The sequence below is a fragment of the Vulpes lagopus genome, chromosome 22 (genome assembly GCF_018345385.1).
Source record: "Vulpes lagopus strain Blue_001 chromosome 22, ASM1834538v1, whole genome shotgun sequence".
NCBI classification, from domain to species: Eukaryota; Metazoa; Chordata; class Mammalia; order Carnivora; family Canidae; genus Vulpes; species Vulpes lagopus.
This window is the reverse complement of record NC_054845.1, coordinates 23,729,667-23,736,004: the sequence shown is the minus strand read 5'-3', so window position 1 is coordinate 23,736,004 and position 6,338 is coordinate 23,729,667. Positions and strand designations below refer to the sequence as shown.

General features: G+C 47.8%; 1 pseudogene; it reads left to right on the top strand.

Moving 5' to 3' along the window:
- Nucleotides 1-205: 205 nt before the first annotated feature.
- LOC121480795 lies at nt 206-541 on the top strand (annotated as a pseudogene).
- Nucleotides 542-6,338: the final 5,797 nt, after the last annotated feature.

Genomic DNA, 6,338 nt, shown 5'->3' with positions numbered 1-6,338 from the left:
GTGGTTGAGCATCTGCCTTTGGTTCAGGATGTGATTCCGGGGTCCTGGGATCAAATCCTGCATCGGGGTCCCCACAGGAAGCCTGCTTCTCCCCCTGCCTGTGTCTCTGCCTCTCTCTCTGTGTCTCTCATGAATAAATAAATAATATCTTTAAAAGAAAAAGAAAAGAACCCAGGTCAAGCTTTCTCGGATCCTCCCTTCCAAGATGACCAAGAAAAGAAGGAATAATAGTTGTGCCACAGAGGGCCGCGCCACAGGCAGCCTATCTGCTACACCTGTTGCTCCCGTTGCATGCTCAAAGACAAGGCCATGAAGAAGGCCATTATTCAGAGCATAGTAGTGGGCACCGCCATCGGGGGCATTTCTGAGGAGAGTGTCTTCGACACCTGTGTGCCTCCCGAGCTGTATGTGAAACTCCATCACTCTGTGAGCTGTGCCACTCACAGCAAGGTCCTCCCATGAGGCACAGAAGGACCAAACATCCCCACCCCAATTTAGACCCACGAGTGCTGCCCCCTGACCTCTACCAAAGCCCATGTAAGGAGCTAAGTCCTTAAAGACTGAAGAAAAACTCTTGCCTGGGAAAAAAAATAAAATGGAGATTACACTTTAAAAAGAAAAGAAAGAAAAAAGAATCCAAGGGTCGAGATGATCACAAGGCTCAGGGAGCCAGTCATGAACTACATTCACAGAGGGCAGGACAAGAGTCTACTGGACTTGGTTGGGTTGGAGGGCAGAAGGGTTCCCAACAAGGTCGGGTGGAACGGAAATGGGTATCCAAGACAGAGTGAAGTGGAACCAGAGCCCAACAGAGACAGGAGAAAGTCACAGCTATCCTTTGAGTCATTCAGCAAATATTTATTGAGCACCTACTAGAGATTTTAGTGAACCTCAGGACAGGTGGACAGGATGACCTAGGAGGCACATAGCCCAAGGAACCTGATCCTGTGTGATTTTGTCTTCAAAGGACCTCTCTGTAGAACAGCTTCTTCATTAACTGAAGTCCTGAGTACTAGGGACAAGAAGTATCCAAGAAAGAAAGGGACACAAGCTTCTTCCTCCTCTTGGCTCCGCTTCAGTAACTTGAATATCAATAATACCCATTTTTTCATAGAGGTGTGGGTGCTGGGCTACCTGGACCCTCCACGGCTTATTTTGTCCATCCTCCTGCCCCTAAGGATGAACAGTACTTTCCTGGACCCAGGCTAGGCTGGGTCATTTTTAGAGATCCCATCGTGATTAATTCCATAGCATCCCTTGGTCCCTTGGTCCACTTTCCCTGACCATCAGCCTTTTCCATCATAAAAGAAGTTCCTTCTTTTTATTTTTAAGATTTATTTATTTATGATAGACACACACAGAGAAAGAGAGAGAGAGAGAGAGAGAGAGGCAGAGACACAGGCAGAGGGAGAAGCAGGCTCCACGCCAGGAGCCCGTCTTGGGACTCAATCCCAGGACTCCAGGATTGCGCCCTGGGCCACAGGCAGGTGCCAAACCGCTGAGCCACCCAGGGATCCCCCATAAAGTTCCTTCTAAAGTCTGCCCTCACACCTTTCTGCGATACCGGTTCAAGTTCTTTTGTAAAGTTAGTCTTGGTCACACAAGTAATTCCCTAGACACCAGACCTCCTTTTGCATCACTTACTACAGACTACAGTAAAATTTTAATCAATCAGCAGCCAGCAAATAAGCACTGGGCATCAATTATATGCAAAAATCTGTGGTAGGTTTAGGCAGAAATACGAAGAGAAAGCAGAAGAGAAGAGCAGTGGGTCTGGAGACAGATACTAAATTGGAACCACCGCTCTGACGCTTGTCCCCATGAGAACAAATCCTCTTCCTCACGTCAGCTTTATCATCTGTGAAATGGGGTGACCAATTCTTGCCCCAACTCTCACACGGGATTATTGTGAAGCTCAGTAAAAAAGAAATACAATAAGCAGGGGCTTTATAAACTGTAAAATTCCATAGAAATATGAGTCAGATCCAAGATGGTGCAGTGGAAAAACACTGAACTTTTAGCCACAGGGCTGAGTGGGCTGAGTAGGGAAGTCACCTACTTCCCTTGGGACTTTGGGCAGGTCATTTAATTCATTTCCTTCTCTATAAAAATGGCTTGTTGTGCAGATGAGACGCTGAACCGAGAAGCAGCCATCATTAGCCCCTGGTACCTAGCAGATCCCCCATGTGTATTTGTTCCTTCATTTTCAGGTGACAAGGGATGAGTTGTGCATGTGAGCAGACTGAGAAGAGATTGAACACCTGGGTCCCACCAGGCTTAAAGGGTGGGCCTGGCAACAATGGGAAACGAGACCATAAGGGCTGTGAAGGGAAGAGGGAAAGTGAATGCCAGGCTAAGCAGCCTGGGTTTGAGAGAAACAATAGGCATTAAGGAGCCATTGATGGTGTTAGGACAGCAGGGTAATAGATGAAAGGTATTTCTGTGGCTCAGTGGAAAGTGGCTCAGAAAGGGGGAATCTTCTGGAACTGTTGGGTTCTCCACTCCAGGACTGGGTGGCTAACCTGCTGGAATGGAACATGGGCTTCACAGGCTCAAGGTCTGACCAGCACCTCTTCTGAATAGCTAGAGCTTAGAGCAAAACCTGCCCAGACTGCTAGAACTTGGGCCCTGTATTCATCGTAGACAGCTGTGTAACAAATTACTTCAAAAAGGGGTAGTTAAAACCAATAAGAAGTGTTTATTATCTCACAGTCTCTGCAGGTTAGAAATTTGAGAGTGTGCTAGCTGGGTAGTGTAGACTCTGGGTCTCTCATGAAGCTGTTGTGGTCGAGACACCAGCCCAGCCTGCAGTCATCTGAGGGCCTGCCTGGGACTGGGCCATCTACTTCCAAGATGGCAGATTCACATGGCCAACAAGTTGGTGCTGGTCATTGGCAGGAAGCCTCTGTTGCTCAACACATGAACCTCTTTACAGGGCTGCTTGAGAATGGCCATGATGTGGCAATTAGCTCCCAGAGCAAGTGTCCAAGACAGAGCAAGGCAGAGGCTACAAGTCTTTGATGCACTAGCCTCAGAAGACACACACCGTCATTTTTATGGATTCTATTGGTCACATTGGCTAATTCTGGAACAGTGTGGGAGGGGGCCTACAGAGGGAGTGATCAAGGGTCATTGGGCCTTCTTAGGAGCTGGCTACCACGGCAGGGGGAGTGGGATGTCAAAGAGAATGATCTTAAAATCAGATAGACTTGGGTTCAAATTTCAGGTCCTTGACTTACTCCATGTGTGACTTCAAGCAAGTCACTTAAATCTCAGGCTTGAGTTTCTTCTCTGTGAAATGAGAATAAAATTAAGAGTGGCAGAGACATAGAGGATCGGGAGGAGTCAGCAAGGTGGAACACACAGGGCACTTGGTCCAGCTCCAAGCCCAGAGTCCACATTTGGTAAATGGTAGCCTTATTTACTGGTATAACACACAGGCAGGTAGGTAGAAAGCTGTTCTAGAAGCACAAACCATCCCCGTGGTAGGCTGAATAATGCCTTCTTAGGGTGTCCATGTCCTAATCCCCAGAATCTATGAATATGTTACCATATATGGCAAAAGGGATTTTGCAGATGCAAGCCAGTGATCTTGGGAAGGGGAGATTGTCCCGGATTAGCTGAGTGGATGCAATGATGCCCTCACATGTGTCCTCGTGAGAGGCAGGCAGTGGTGATATAGAGTGAGAGGGAGAAGTGATGACAGAAGCAGAAACTGGAGTCAGGCAGCCACGAGCCAAGATGCCAAAGTATGCTGGCAGCTTGAAACTGGAAGAAGCAAGGAACGGATTCCCTCCCTGGAGCTTCCAGAAGGAACCATCCCTGCCGTTACCCTGATCTTATCCCTCTTAATGCTCATTTCTGACTTCTGACCACCAGACCTAGAAGAGAATAAATCTGTGTTGTTTGAATCCACTAAATTTGCAGTCCTCTGTTACAGCAGCAATAGGGAGCTAATAGGATCCTCTGAGGGCCTGGGGAAGGAGGATGGACAGGGAGAGAAAGAATAAAGGGAGGTCAAAGGGGGGGTGCATCTTATGGAACCCATTGCTCCCTCACAAGACAGAGTGATAGCCCTGATCCTGTGGGCTCTGGAGCTAGAGGTATGGATTCAGGACCCAAACAGGGAAGGTGACAATAGGGAAAAAGCAAGAGTAATAGACCAATTCCGAAGGTGAGTGGCCTGGCCCATTGGCAGAAAGTGCCTTTTTCTTAATGACGTATCTGATAAAGGGTTAGAATCCAAAATATTTTTTTTAAAAAAACTACTACAACCAACACCCAAAAAATAAATAATCCAATTTAAAAATGGGCAGACGACGTGAGCAGACATTGCTCCAAAGAAGACATCCAGATGGCAATAGACACATGAAAAGATGCTCCACATCACTGATCATTGGGAAAATGCAAATCAAAGCCACAGTGAGACAGCATCTCACACCTGTCAGAATGGCTAAGATCAAAAACACGAGGAACAAGCATTGGCGAGGATGTGGAGAATAAGGAACCCTCATGCACTGTTGGTGGGAATGCAGACTAGTGCAGCCCCTGGGGAAAAGAGTATGGAGGCTCCTCCAAAAGTTAAGAATAGAGCTACCCTCTGATCCAGTGATTGCGCTACTGAGTATTTACCCAAAGAACATAAGAACACTAATTCAGGGACGCCTGGGTGGCTCAGCAGTTGTCTGCCTTCGCCTCAGGGTTAGGGTTAGGGTTAGGGTTAGGGTTAGGGTTAGGGTTAGGGTTAGGGATCCTGGAGTCCCAGAATTGAGTCCCACATGGGGCTACCTACATGGAACCTGCTTCTCTCTCTCTCTCCCTTTCTCTCTCTCTCTCTGTCTCTCATGAATAAATAAATAAAATCTTAAAAAAAAAACACCAATTCAAAGGGGTACAGGCACCCGAGGTTTACTTACAAGAGCCAAGATACGAAAGCAGCCCAAGGGTCCATCGATCGATGAATGGATAAAGAACAGGTGGTAAATATGGAATATTATTCGGCCATAAAAAAAGAACAAAATCTTGCCATTTGCAACAACATGGATGGAACTGGAGAATAGAATGCAAAGCAAAATAAGTCAGGGAAAGACAAATACCATATGATCTCACTCATCTGTGGAATTCAAGAAACAAAGGAAGTGAACAAAGGGAAAAGAGAAAGGGGGAAGCACACCAAGAGACAGACTTAACTCTAGAGGACAAACTGACAGTGACCAGAGGGGAGGTGGGGGGGGGGGTGAGGGAAACAGGGAACAGACATTGAGAGCACACGTATCACAATGAACTTGGATGTGTGCAGGTGTCGCATCGCTGTATTGTACACCGGAGACTAATATGACCCTGTATGTGACCTACACTGGAATTAAAATTTAAAGATTTAATGATAAAAATAAGTAAACAAATAAAGTGCCTTTTGCTTGGCCAGAAATAAAATTGTGTTGGCCGGTTCCTGACGATGTCCGTGGCCCTGCTCCAAGATGGGCAGAGAAACGGACTAGGAAAAGCCGTCTCCTGAAACCCTGGGTGGACGGGAAGCAGTGTGTCGGCTCCTCACGAGCGTGCGGCCTGGTGGGGGACCCAGGCAGCTTCCTGCGGGGCACGTGGGCCAGGCCAGGGACTCCTAGGACTCCGTGGGCTCCCTGAGCCCTAAACAGAGGGCTGCTGTGAGGCGCACAGGCTCGCCCTGCCGCCCCTTGGAGAGGGCTAGTCATGCTGAAGAAGGCAATCAAGACAGCAGCCCCACTTGATGGGATGAGCACTGGGTGTTATTCTATATGCTGGCAAATTGAACACCAATAATAAATAAATAAATAAATAAATAAATAAATAAATAAATAAATAAATAACAGCAGCCCCATCTACAAGAGACACACTGCTCCCTGGTCGGTGTGAAATCATCAGTAAAATAATCCACATAGCGATGGCTCCGTTGACATGAGTCACTAGGAGTGCTGTTGAGAACCCCCCCAGCTTTGGAATCCTGCAACTCATTCCATCCCTTCCAGAGGACTCACAAGCAGTCTGACCTTGGGCGTGTATCTTAAATTCACTCCGTATCGGTTGGTCATCCCCGACACCAGAATGATCGTCCCTCCTTGCAGGGTAGCTGTGAGGACAGGGGACAATCCGTCGACAGCAGTGTGTTGGGTGCGGAGCAGGGGCTCAGGGAGTGACAGCTTGGCTCTGGTCATCGGCCGAGCCTCTCACACCGAATGCAGTTCGGATGATGTCGGAGGAGAGGTTTCCGTGCCCCTGTGACCCTTGCCACCCACGTGGCCGACGCTGCTCAGGAGCGATGGTGAAGACATGACCACCTGGAGAAGTAGGAGAAGGAACAA